This window comes from Acinonyx jubatus, chromosome A1 (assembly GCF_027475565.1).
Source record: "Acinonyx jubatus isolate Ajub_Pintada_27869175 chromosome A1, VMU_Ajub_asm_v1.0, whole genome shotgun sequence".
Taxonomy (NCBI): Eukaryota; Metazoa; Chordata; class Mammalia; order Carnivora; family Felidae; genus Acinonyx; species Acinonyx jubatus.
In genome coordinates this window covers 22,290,060-22,304,197 of record NC_069380.1, presented here as the reverse complement: position 1 = coordinate 22,304,197, position 14,138 = coordinate 22,290,060, and the positions used below count along the sequence as shown (strand labels likewise).

Sequence of the window (14,138 nt, the reverse complement as noted above, 5' to 3'; positions counted from 1 at the left end):
CTAACCTCCTCCAACTTCACTCTCTATAGCGTGTTTAGGATACTTGAGAATTCACCACCCAGATGTCCCCGGGGACTCCTTTGTGGCCGCCTCCTCCGATGTGTCAGAGCATACAATTTGTGGAGCTGTTCCGCCTAGCAGTGGTCAAGGGCAGCTGTTCTCAGGGGCGGGGAATGGACAAGAAAGCTGGAATATCCACAGGCCTAAGTGTGGGGCTCCTGATAACGTGTGAGGGAGCCAAGGGTGGGACAAGAACACGGGCAGCTGCCGATGTCTGTGATGACCAGAACCCCAATGAGTTAGAGATGTCTACACAACATACTACAGGAGTCCAACGATTCACAAACAAATATATGATGTTATAAGAAATAGTGATGGTGATGAACACTGTAAAGCAAAATAAAGTAGGTTAAGGGGGTAGAGTGTGTGTGTGTGGGAGGGGTCTTTTAGAAAGGGAGGTCAAGAAAGTCATGGTGGCATTTAAGCAGAGACCCAAATGAAGTGAGGAAGTAAGGGGACAGGGACATTCTGGCAGGTGCCTGGAATAGCAGTAGGAAAGTCCTCAGGGATAGAGACGAAGTTGCACAGATACATAGGACAGGCTGATAGGTCAGACCGTTGTGGACTATAAGGATTTTTTTTGTTTGTTTTGTTTTGTTTTGCTTTGTTTTTGACTATAAGGATGTTTATTCTGAGAATATTGGGAAACCATTGCAGAGTTCTGGGCAGGAGATGATGTGATTTGATTTACTCTTGAAAAACAAGGGTAGAATAACAAGGGTGGAAACAGGAAGACAACTAGGTAGGATGTTATACAGCATTCTTTTTTTTTTTTTTTGGACTTTTTCTAATTTATTTTAAAAATTACTTATTTTTAAAAATTGTGGTAAAATCTATGTAACATAAAATTGACCATTTTTAAGTTACAGTTCAGTGACATCAAGTACATTCACACTGTTATGCAGTCACTATCCACCTCCAAAACTTTTCTCATCTTATAAGACCAAAAATCTATACGCATTCAACAATAACTCCTCATTCCCCCCTTCCTTCAGCCTCTGGCAACCACCCTTGTACTTTCTGTCTTTATGAATTTGACTTATTTTATTTTATTTAAGAATACGGAAGTATTTTTGTTTTTTCATTTAATGATGCAAAACACAAATGCTGATTTGACATACAGTCACATATAACTTTTTCTCTCATATTTACAACTCAACAGATTGGTGAATCCAAAGAAACTGGTATAATCACTATATAGAGCATACTGTGTTAGTATTTCAGAAGTTTATTCCAGCCCATTTCTTCTCTGATACTCTAAAACACCTTCATTATGTTGTTTGATGAGATAGATTCACAAGAAGATGGAGGTGCCCAAGATCAGTCCAACTTGCAGCCAGTCAGGTCTGTTATGTGGTGGCTCCCAAATGTAGAACTTTGATTGCACTGCAGAGCTGTTTGGGAGACTTGGCTAGAGCCAGCAGCTTGGAGAAGAGGCACAAATATGTAGCTGGTGCCAACTTGCTGGGCCAGGCTCCTGAATTTGATTACTTCAGATACCTCATAAAAGTGCAATCACACAGTATTTGTCTTTTTGTGACTAGCTTAGTTCACTTAACATAGTATCCTCAAGGTTCATCCATGTTGTAGCATGTGTCAGAACTCCCCCCTCCTTTTTTAGGCTGAATAATATTCCATTGTATGTATATATTATATTTTGCATATCCATTCATCCATCAATGGATACTTTAGTTGCTTCCACCTTTTGGTTATTGTGAATAATACTACTATGAACATGAGTGTACAAATGGCTCTTAAAATGTACCTCATTGTGCAATAGCTGCTTTCAATCCTTTGGGGCATATACTCAGAAGTAGAATTGCCATATCATATGGAGGGTAATTCTATTTTTAATTTTTTGGGAGAAACCACACACATCCTACCAACAATGCACTAGAGTCTGTTTTCTTCACTTCCTTTTCACACTTGTTATTTTCTTTTTTCTTTTTTGGGTAACGGTCATCTTAATGGGTGTGAAGTAGCACCTCATTGTGGTTTTGAGTTGCATTTCTATAATGGTTAGTAATGTTGAGTATCTTTTCATGTGCTCGTTGGCCATTTGTATATTTTCTATTTCTATATTCTTTTTTTTTTAATTTTTTTTAACGTTTATTTATTTTTGAGACAGAGAGAGACAGAGCATGAACGGGGGAGGGGCAGAGAGAGAGGGAGACACAGAATCCGAAACAGGCTCCAGGCTCTGAGCCATCAGCCCAGAGCCGGACGTGGGGCTCGAACTCACGGACCGCGAGATCGTGACCTGAGCTGAAGTCGGACGCTTAACTGACTGAGCCACCCAGGCGCCCCTCTATATTCTTTATATTCAAGTCCTTTGCCCATTTTTAAAATGGGTTGTTAGTTTTTGTTGCTGTTGAGTTATAGTTCTATTTTTATTCTGGATATTAATCCATTATCAGATATGTGATTTGCAAATATTTTCTCCCATTTTGTGGATTGACTTATTACCCTTTGATGTGTCCTTTGATGCACAAAAGTTTTTAATTTTGATAAAGTCGAATTTGTCTATTTTTTCTTTTAAAATCTGTATTATATTCAAGAAATCATTGCAAAATCCATGAAGCTTTCCTCTATGTTTTCTTCTAAGAGTTTTACAGTTTTAGCTCCTTTGCTTAGATCTTTGAACCATTTTGAGTTAATTTTTTGTATATGGTGTTAGGTAAGGGTCCAACTTCATTCTTTCACACGTGAATATCCAATTTTCTCAGAACTACTTGTTGAAAACACTGTCTTTTCCTATAAATGGTCTTGGCACCCTTATTAAAAGTTATTAGACCCTATATGTGAGTTTGTTTCTGAGATCTCTATTCTACTTCATTAGGCTATTATCTGTCTTTATGCCAAGACTATACTGTTTTTCACTACTGTAGTGCTGCAGTCAGTTTTGAAATCAGGAAGTATCGGTCCTCCAACTTTGTTCTTTTTCAAGATTGTTTTGGTTATTTGGGAGTCCTTTAGATTCCATATGAATTTTAGAATAGATTTTCTACATCTGAGAAAAATATCATTGGGATTTTATTAGGGATTGTATTGAATCTGTAGATTGATTTGGATATTATTGATGTTTTAATAATATTAAGTCTTTTAACCCATGAACATGTCTTTCCATTTATTTATGTCTTCTTTAATTTCTTTCAGCACTGTTTTGTAGTGTGCAGTGTATAAGTCTCCTTAATTAATACCTAAATACCTTATTTATTTATTCTTTCTTTAAAAAAGTTTATTTTTTTAAAGTTTATACACTTCCAGTGCAGAGCCTGATGTGGGGTTCGAACCCATGAGCCAAGGATGCTTAAGTCAGACTCTTAACCAACTGAGCCACCCAGGCACCCCTATTTATTCTTTTGAATGTTATTATAATTGGAATTGTTCTTTAATTTCCTTTTGGGTTATTCATTTTTAACATATAGAAATGCAAGCTGATTTTTGTGTGTTAACTTTGTATCCTGCAACTTTGCTGAATTTGTTTATTCTAACAGATTTTATTTTGTATGTAGCATCTTTAGGGTTTTTTACATATAATTTTATATTATCTGCAAACAGACATAGTTTTACTTATTTCTTTCCAATTTGGATGTCTGTTGTATCTTGTCTAATGTTACTGCAAAATTCTATCCAAAAAACTATGAGAATTTTAATGGACGCTGGGAAAGTGAGAAATGCTTGGATTGAGGACACATTTTGCTGCTAGAACAAATAGAATTGTTTGGCTTGGATATGGTTGTGGGAGAAAGAGAGGGGTTAAGAATGACTTCTAGGTTTACAGACGGAATGACTGGTTGAACCATTGTGGTGCCATTTATTAGATGGGGTAGTTGGGGGAGTATATGCTTGGGAGAGGCCATATTAAATGTGGCCATGGATGTGGACAACATACATAAAAGCAAGAGAATATGGTAGGAAGAGGTCAGAAGACAGACTTTTGGGGCAAGCTCACATTTAGAAAAGGAGTAGAAGAAAAGGAATCAGAAAGGAAGGCAATGAAGAAGCAACTGAAGGGGTAGAAAAAGAACAAGGAGAGTCAGAGAAACAAAAAGGAGAAAGTTGCAAGAAAGTGGCTTTGGTTAACTGTGCAACAAATTGGGGAAGAAAGATGAGGACTCAGCAAGGACCTTTTACATGAGTGTCATTGGTGACCTCCAACACAGTATTTGCAGTAGAATGGGGAAGGCCTCCACCCATGTGCAAATAAATCGGAAAAGCAAGTGGGTAATGGGAAATGCTCTAAACAACTCTAAAGTGCTATACCTCTAAGGCATATGAGGTGACATTGATGTTAGTGTTGTCATGGGAACAAAAACCACTTAGGAGAACCAATAGCTGCCTAATACTGGTGACTCTAACTCCTCACATTCCCCGGATCTGTTGGGAAAGATGCTGATAAAAACAGTGTTAGAGAGACAGGGCTAATCCCTAAAAGGTTTCTTCCTTTTAGAGGTAGTCCCTAGCTGAAATATTTCCCCCTTCTTCCTGAGAAGGAAGCCAGACCAACACCCACACCAAGTCCTATAAAGCACAGATACACCAGCTGACCAAAGTTCCTTATCTTCTTGCTGTGAGCTGAAACTGTTTATAAACTAAATTTGCTCTTTCACTTTTCTTCTGAACAAGCTGGATTACTTGGAGGAGGAAGGTGGGAGGAATAGAGAAGACCGAAGCAAAGCCAGCTGAAACACAGAAACCTTTGGGTGAGCATTTTCATCTTTGCTTTGTTAATTCATTACTGAGAATTAGAACTTGCTTATCACTTCATAGTCGGAAGAATGACTTTTGAAAAGTATGTTAATTTTGTTCTAGTGTAAACTTTTTTCCTACCATATACATGGCAGTTTAGAAGATGTTGGGAAAGTACAGAAAAGTAGAAGGAAGTAAAAACCACTACTGAGCTAGTCTCTATTGACATTTTGGGGGGTATTTCTTTTCATTCTTTTTTTGCATGTCTGCATATAGTTTTAGTTTGATCTCCACTGTTGTGTCCATACAGTGTGGATTACTTGATGATCATTTTTTTTCCCATTAGAGCATAAATTGTTTCTACATTGCTGTAAATTCTTCATAATGGTAATTTTAAATTGCTGGATATTGTTGCATTGAGGAGATTTGCTACATCTCACTCAAGCATTCCCTTGCTTTTGGCCATAGAGCATCTTTCTTATTTTTTATATACTGGGACATTTAATGTTTATTTTTTGAGAGAGCGAGAGGCAGAGAGAGAGGGAGACAGAGGACCCGAAGTGGGCTCTGCGCTGACAGCAGAGAGCCCACGTGGGGCTTAAACTCGCAAACCATGAAATCATGACCTGAGCTGAAGTCAGACGCTTAACCAACTGAGCCACCTAGGCACCCTGCAACTGGGTCATTTTATTATGTTAAATGTATCTTTTTCCCATTCAGGGGAGAGGCAATATATTGGGGGAGAGGAAGTTAAATTTGAGAATGTATGTGTCAGTGGTTTTACTTGGAGGTAGAAAGAGAGAGAGTGTGTGTGTGTTTGAGAGCATATGTGTATAATCTGTTTATTACCTCTTTGGGACCTGATTCAGTGGTTTAGCTGCACATTCAGCCAAAATCACCTGATTCTAAGGAAATTAAAAAGCATCCCTAAAATAACTAAAACCTAGATTTTAGAGTAAGCCAGTCATGTGTAGTAGTCTTTTGTTTTGGTTTGGTTTGTTTTTCAAAAATTTCCCAGATTGTTCTAATGGGTGGCCAGCAAAATAATAGCTGACATAGGTCATTTGAAACATTTTCCTGTCTCTGACCCATGCCTGAGATCAATATGTATTAAGGGAAGGAGAGGTACAATCTCAGGCAAGCCACCCAGATCTTTCTTTTAATACTATATTAATAATGCAGAAGTAATTTGTGGGAAACATAAAATGAACAAAACCTCTAGAAATTTCTATCATCCACCTCACCCACATAAACTCTTGAGACGAGAATCTATTTATGAATTTCAACTTACTAATGCTTTAAAGACATGGATTTGTTTCCAGTGCATTGGTTAAAAGTTAGGGAGGTTGGGGCTCCAGAATGTTCCAAATGAATCAAAATTAAGCCCAGCATCTGTTAGCATTCTGCCTTCCTACCCACCTGGGGTTATCAGGGTACAAGACAACATAAATAACACCTGTTCTGGAAGAAAAATAACATATTTTTGCAATGTTCTCATTGCTCTGTGTCAGGATCACCTTGGGCATTTTTAGTATCTCATGTGTATTCCAGACTCAGAGACTCCCATTTTTCAAGTTTGTCTTACACACCAGACTTGGGAGGCACACTCGTCCTCCAAGGCTAAGCCTGGAAGATAAAAGCCTAATGAGAGCTTGTACAGTTACCCAGTGGGCTCTCCTTAACATAGCAGCCAAAGAGAGAAAGACAAACATTTGTCTGGGTTGCTCAGCTTTGCCACTGCACCTTATCAAATTTATGTCAGAACCTCCAGCACCATATCTGTGATTTTCTGGGGGCACTGACCACTGCCTTCTTTGTATTGGAGTTAGTTATGTGCAGGTCTCAGCCCCTCTACTGACCAAGAATGCCCGAGGATGGAGTCCTTGCAGAAAACCTAGTACATGAGCTCTGTTAAGAATAGATGAGAAGGTAGGGGAGTCTGGGTGGCTCAGTCAGTTGAGCATTTGACTTCGGCTCGGGTCATGATCTCACAGTTGGTGAGTTCCAGTCCCACATCGGGCTTTGCTCTAACAGTGCCAGGCCTGCTTCTGATTCTGTCTCCCTCTATCCCTCCCCACTCAAGCTCTCTGTCTCTCTCAAAAATAAATGAAATTAAAGACTAGATGGGAAGGCATAAATATATTAATTCATTAATGAATGTGGAGTTTAGCTAATAGCTTATGTTTATCTCTGTTGGACCTATTAACCTCTTTATATCATTAACTGACCCATGGAGAAAACAGTACAAGGTTTGAGAGTATTTAAAGCAAAACTTCTTCCTATCGGATAGATGACTTAGTGGCAGTGTAGGCTGATGCCCTTGACAAGGGAACTAGTAGAAGCTGGAGCAGTGAGTGGGAACCAAAGCATCTCAAAAGTTGGAAGGGTCCTTGAGAAGAGCCAGGGTCAGGAAAGTAAACTTTTTGTTTCTCTGGTGTTTTGAAGAGAGGTTTCAAGGAAAAGGGGAAGGAGATTTGAAGAGAACTGGAAGGAAAAAGAGAGGGGAAGGGAGGGAAGACAGGACAGGGGTGGGGGTGGGGGATAGACAGAAGAATTAAGTGGAGGGAAAGCGGGGAGCACGGCCTCTTTGCTCCAGGGGTTTAAAGATTAATTAAGCTGGAAGAATTTAAAAGGATCCAGTATACATACCTTTATTGTACATTATAAAAACAAGAATTTTTTTATCATTAAAAAAAAAAAAACAATGTCCCGTCTTTGCATGTTTAGTACAGAACACATGATGGTCTACAGAGTACGTGGGGGCATTGCCGATTCTTTAAAGGATGTTGGTTTCATTGTATTTTGAGTTTTACCTTAACGATAACTTTGTTCTCTTATAAATTCTCTGAGAGGATTAAAGTCCGTTTTCCTGGCAGACACAAATCCCTACGGGGAACTTGGCACAAAGTGAGAAAAACGACTGTCAGCCCTCAGAGATACAGTGTCCCTTTCTACAGTGTTTAGAACAGAGCACTATTTGGGTTCTTTCTGTCAATACCCCTCTACCCCCATGCCACTGATTCTGTATGCCTGTCCCCAGAGCCTAGATTGAATTTAAGAAGTGGAAAGTTGGTGAGGAAAGATGTGCAAACGTCATTTTGTTACAAAAGACCATCGGGATTCTTTTCCTTAGAAGCTATTTATTGTGAGACATAAAATGAGGGAGGTGAATAATACCTTCATTAGCTCATTCAGTGGTCATTTATTTGAGCATGTTTATGTGCCACAAGCTGTGCTAGGGCCTGAGGATACAGTGGTAGACAAGTGAGGCTTCTTCCTGCCGTTAGTGGTGACCACTCTGGTGGGTGGGGATAGACAGGAGCTATGGCTGGCCCGTGGGGTAGGTGCTGGGACAGAAAGCCCATGGGGCAGCAGGGCCAGGTGGGGCAGTAGCCAGCCAAGACCTCCAGGGGGCAAAGAAGGCTTTTTCTGGAAGAAATGATGTCATAAAGAAACCTGAGATTGGGTAAAAGATGACCAGGTGATGAGCTGGAGCTCAGAGTGAATAGGCAACAGAAAGCCAGGTGTGTTGGGGGCATTGAAATAAGTTCCACGAGGCTGGAATGGACTTTACTGAGGGGAGTGGAATGGAGAGAATATTCCAGATGACAAGATCCATATTGTGATGTGCCTGGAGTTGAACTTGATTCTGATGTGATGGTGATAAACAGAAGAGTAATATGGTCAGATATGCCTTTTGGAAAGGTTACTCTGGCCACTGTGTAGAGAATGAACTGAGAACAGCAAGAGTAGGGGCAAGGAGCCATTCAGGAGACTGTGTCCTTTGTGCAGGTGAGAGATGACAACATGTACTGGGACCGCCATCAGCTCCTCTGTAACGTCTATACCAGAGCATAGACGGGAGGGTAATAAGGCCAGGCCTGCCTTGGAGAAGACACTGGACAGCAGGACAGGCCAGGGGAGGAGGAAAGCCTGTGGTTTGCTCTTGTTCCGTGCCCTCTCCTCATTAGGCTACAGATGCCCACTGCCCCCGTGCCACTGGCAGCTTTCTAGGGCACCTTCCTGGGCCATTACCTTGGTTTTCCATTTTTCCATACATATCAAAACACACCTCCTTATCTATTTGTTATCAATTATCCCACATCCGGCATACTAAAAAGTTCTCAGGCTTTTCTTCCCTTGGCAACAGGCAGAGTTGCATTAGGCATGACACTGCATTGACTGTGCCAGGCTCAGGGCAGCTTCGTGTCGGAGGCTTTCTTTCACTTGTGTTGCCTCCTGGTCTTCTGGATAACTCTGAGAGGTTGAGTACTCGCTAATGTTCACACAGTTAGCAAGGGGTAGAGCTGGGATTTGGATCCTGTTGCAATTTAAAGTTTTTCTATGACATCACAATGCCTCGATATCATTCCAGGAAACAAAGAACATTTAACAAGCTCCCTTTGTAAATGATTTGTTGGCTCTAAGGAGTGAATTTGATGGTGAAATATGAGATGCCTCGGTAGGAGGGAAAAGAAAGAGAGGGAGTTTTAATTTTGAATGAGTGGGCTTTGAGGGAGCCTCTGAGTCATGGCTCTTAGGCACTTTCATTGCAGGCAAGGAAAGCCCCTAATGCTGACACAGTCATGAGGAAATTATTGGACTGAGTTGGGCAATGGCTTCTGAGATGACACTTGCTGGCTTCTGTCTTTCTTCTGTCTTTGCAACTTGAAGACTGGAGAATCAGAGACAGATGCAAAGTGGCCCTGCGGCCTTCCTGAGGCCAGGAACTGGGCAAATCACAGAGACCACCATTCTTCCTGCATACACTGGTGAAGGGCATTTGGGGACAAAAAATTGTCGAGGTATTTTTATAAAATTAAATCCATAATCCGTGTCATAGGATTATTACATTATTAACATTATTATTAACAAAGAGCTGAGAAAAGTTATAAGAGCCAGAGAAAAGATAGCACTTAGTCAAAATAATGCTTAAAAAAATGAAGTTATATGTTTAAGGAGCCCAGAGTGGTCCCTGTGTGTTCGGGGTTCTTTGTGTTCAATTTGTCTTTGTTTGTTGTAGCGGCTGAGTGTTACTGGTTAGGAAGAACATGGAAGAAAAACTAGCTTTGGGAGAATAGTAGAGAATGAAACAAGGAAATTAAGCAAAGACAGAGGCGGAAGGAGGACGTCAGAGATAGTGCCACACATCTCACTCCTGGGGGCAGAGAGAGGCCCCTTCACATGCTCAGATGCTGACCTTCTGCTAGGCTTCAGCTCCTGCTATGCCTCTGGGGATAATTTGCTCTCTGGAAGCATTTGTACCCTCCAAATACACAATAAAGAATGAAATTGTGAAGAAAGTCCAATTTGAAGGGGCAATTATCCACAAAAGTGTCCAAAATTCGTAGGCACCTTTTTGCACAGGAAAACTATCCAGAAAGGAATGTCACAGGAGAATGTATAAACAAGAGGAGAAAAGCAACCAAGCAAACAGAGGAGAAAAGCTTACCTGCAAGGGGTAGAAAAAAAGGCAACTGTTGCTCACCTCTAAGTCTGATGCTGACATCTGACCTCTGACATTTTGGCCACACTAGCGCTTTCCAAATGGTCACTTTTCATCCATACAGATCTTTGCCCTAGTGGCAACTCTAGCAATACACATTTTCTTACGGTGCTTCTTCTGTCTGTCCCTGTGCATTTGTGGCGGTGGATGTCATTTTACCACACATTTTGTGGTCTGAGCAAAGTTCCCCTTTCAGTGGGAACACAGCCAGTGTGTGCTACATATCCAGCCCCACTCCCAAACTGGACCTAACAGTCAACAGTTCAAGAGGGCCCAGCAGCTTTAGGAAGAGCCCAGGCCAGGAAAGCTCTGGCGGCTCCCTTAAGCTCACAGGAGTCGGGAAAGGTGCTAAAAGGAGAGGAAGGCCAATGCAAACTGAAGGGCACATGTGGATCAGCGGCTGGACAAAATCACTGAAAAGTTGACAATCCAACTGCTAGGATTTTACGAAAATATTCTGATTAGGAAGCTTGATATCATAAGGTGCTTAGTCTTTAGAGCTAAAATAGGAAATCAAATTAATGAAATTCAAATTTTATTTTGGGGGTTTCTGAACTTTCTCTGAACATTCTGGAATTTAGTCAGCAGGCAGGTTAGGGAGACTGACCAATTCGCAGTATCCTCCTTCAGTATCCCCGTGGGTTCCTGAAGAATCTGAGGAGAGATGGCGATGGGGGGCTGGAAATTTTGGTTATAAAAGAAGCCACTTAGGGGACATCTCGGTGGCTCAGTCAGATGAGAGACTAACTCTTGATTTTGGTTCAGATCATAATCCCAGGGTCGTGGGATTGAGCCCTGCATCAGACTCCATGATGGCATGGAGCCTGCTTGGGGTTCTTTCTCCCTTTCCCTCTGCCCCTCTCCCCTGCTCACGTGCGCATGCTCTCTCTCTCTCTCTCTCTTTCTCTCTCTCTCTCTCAAATAAAAAAATAAAAATAAACCACTTAGTTTAGGCAATTACAAGGGAGAAAGTGTTCCATGCACTCGGTCACCACAGAGATCCTCTGTCTGTTGTGACGACTGCTTGTGAAACCCTCCCCGCCCTTGCTGCAAGGGCTCACTCAGGTCTTCTCTGTATGGAACACAGGCCAGATCCAAAGACCCTTCCTCAAATGGTTCTGGGAGAACTGGACAGCAACATGCAGAAGGTTGAAACTAGACCACTTTCTCACACCATTCACAAAAATAAACTCAAAATGGATAAAGGACCTGAATGTGAGACAGGAAACCATCAAAACCCTAGAGGAGAAAGCAGGAAAAGACCTCTCTGACCTCAGCCGTAGCAACCTCTTACTCGACACATCCCCAAAGGCAAGGGAATTAAAAGCAAAAATGAATTACTGGGACCTTATGAAGATAAAAAGCTTCTGCTCAGCAAAGGAAACAATCAACAAAACTAAAAGGCAACCAACGGAATGGGAAAAGATATTTGCAAATGACATATCAGACAAAGGGCTAGTATCCAAAATCTAGAAAGAGCTCACCAAACTCCACACCCGAAAAACAAATAACCCAGTGAAGAAATGGGCAGAAAACATGAATAGACACTTCTCTAAAGAAGACATCCGGATGGCCAACAGGCACATGAAAAGATGTTCAACATCGCTCCTTATCAGGGAAATACAAATCAAAACCACACTCAGATATCACCTCACGCCAGTCAGAGTAGCCAAAATGAACAAATCAGGAGATTATAGATGCTGGAGAGGATGTGGAGAAACGGGAACCCTCTTGCACTGTTGGTGGGAATGCAAATTGGTGCAGCCGCTCTGGAAAGCAGTGTGGAGGTTCCTCAGAAAATTAAAAATAGACCTACCCTATGACCCAGCAATAGCACTGCTAGGAATTTATCCAAGGGATACAGGAGTACTGATGCATAGGGGCACTTGTACCCCAATGTTTATAGCAGCACTCTCAACAATAGCCAAATTATGGAAAGAGCCTAAATGTCCATCAATGGATGAATGGATAAAGAAATTGTGGTTTATATACACAATGGAATACTACGTGGCAATGAGAAAGAATGAAATATGGCCTTTTGTAGCAACGTGGATGGAACTGGAGAGTGTGATGGTAAGTGAAATAAGCCATACAGAGAAAGACAGATACCATATGGTTTCACTCTTATGTGGATCCTGAGAAACTTAACAGAAACCCATGGGGGAGGGAAGAAAAAAAAAAAAAAAGAGGTTAGAGTGGGAGAGAGCCAAAGCATAGGAGACTGTTAAAAACTGAGAACAAACTGAGGGTTGATGGGGGGTGGGAGGGAGGGGAGTGTGGGTGATGGGTATTGAGGAGGGCACCTTTTGGGATGAGCACTGGGTGTTGTATGGAAACCAATTTGACAATAAATTTCATATATTGAAAAAATAAAAAAAAAAAAAAAAAAAAAAAACCAAAGACCCTTCCTCAGAGGTTTCAAGCTACTCCAGAAACCCACAGCAAGCCTATGAACAACACACTGAATTTTCTGCCTGCTGAGTTCCAGGGTGAATCAGACACAGGTTGGCGGGACCTGGGAAGACAGGGCTCTGTGAGCTTTGCAACTTCCAAACGTGGAGTCCTAACTAGAGGACAAGAATTAGACAATAAAACTCTGCATAGGCCATGGGGCAGAAACTCCAATTATCCTTCAGGGTGAATTATCAGGCCCCGGGACTCTGGCTGAAAAGTCCCTCTGGCCCCAGAGCTGTTAAGGAGAATCCCTACAGTACAGAGAAAGTCAATTAGAGAATTTCCTCCTCAGGGTACTTCCAGAGCCATAAATACTATTCAACATTTACTGCTTTACAGCAGATCTGGGTCAAGGTGCTGACTTGTCAGCTATGAGGCCTGGGGAGGTAAATGGCATTTGGAAGGCAAAAGGGCATTAGCCTGGTGGTTTGCGAAGTGACTTGCACTTTGGGGCACCTTGAGGCACTTTGCAGGGAGACAGGGAAAGGGAGGGATTGGGGCAGCAGAATGCTCCAAAGTGCTGACTCCAAGGAAAAGGGGCCTTCCCCATTTATTCTGGAAACCTGGGGACCAGCCCAGCTCCTCAATCAAAAGACGTTGTCACCTCCATTCTTTTTGTCTGTATTTCTGTTTTGGTCTCCAAGAACTTAATTTACGTTATCCCTTTGGAAAAAATCTGAAAGTGCAAAACTGTTCCCAGGAGGCCAGAAAGTATAAGAAGATTTACATGCCTTCCATGACATTTGGGGCCAGTTTCAACTATTAAGTTAGCAGTCTTGGATTTCAAGAACCAGGCACTCAATGATACTTCCCTGTTTGGGAGTCAGGGAGACGTATCTGGTCAGCACTCTGGGGCCTCTGGGATTTCAAGGGACAAACATTTTGCAGACTCTTCCAATCCAGAGGGTTGCATCCTCTCTTCACAACCTCAGGGGATCAGTCTGCGGTCCGTTGCAGTAATAACAGCTCCCACGCCGTGCTTTCTCTCATCCCAGCCCTGGCCTGGGTGCCATTTGTGCGTCACCCCACTTCATCCTCACAGCAGCCCCGTGGCGGAATGACTAGTGCTATCACTGCCCCCATTTTACTGAGGAGGAATGGAGGCACAGGGAGATGAAGTTACTTGCCCAGGGTAACTCACAAAGCCAGTGAGTGAAAGAACCAGTGCTCAGTCACTGCTTCCTCCCTGCAGAGGCACCATTTCTTTTTATCCTTAAATCATCTCTTAGCCTTGCTTTTCCAGTGTGACTCATGCCCCCAGGGCCTTTTCACCTTTTAAATCATTTCTCTGGGCCCCCAATTTGAAGTTTAATCATAATAGTCAACATCGTTGAGTGCTCACACTGTGTGAGATACTCCACCCTCCCTGTGCCATTTCCAGATGAGGAAACCGAGGCCCAGAGAAGATAAATCACTTGCACAAGAT

The 14,138-nt window shown here is 41.9% G+C and overlaps 1 protein-coding gene and 1 pseudogene across 2 annotated transcripts in view; one reads left to right on the top strand and one right to left on the bottom strand.

Annotated features, from left to right (window-relative positions):
• Positions 1-815: 815 nt before the first annotated feature.
• LOC113600826 (NADH dehydrogenase [ubiquinone] 1 subunit C1, mitochondrial-like) lies at positions 816-8,800 on the bottom strand (annotated as a pseudogene).
• CYSLTR2 (cysteinyl leukotriene receptor 2) overlaps positions 4,754-14,138 on the top strand; it is a 32,395-nt gene continuing 23,010 nt past the window's right edge. Inside the window, exon 1 of one of the 2 annotated variants that reach the window (XM_015068891.3) lies at positions 4,754-4,766. The gene's annotated coding sequence lies outside the window, so the exon portion shown is untranslated. Of the gene's footprint in view, positions 4,767-12,653; positions 12,763-14,138 lie in introns of those variants that run through there. The other variant, XM_053215312.1, reaches the window with a different exon arrangement.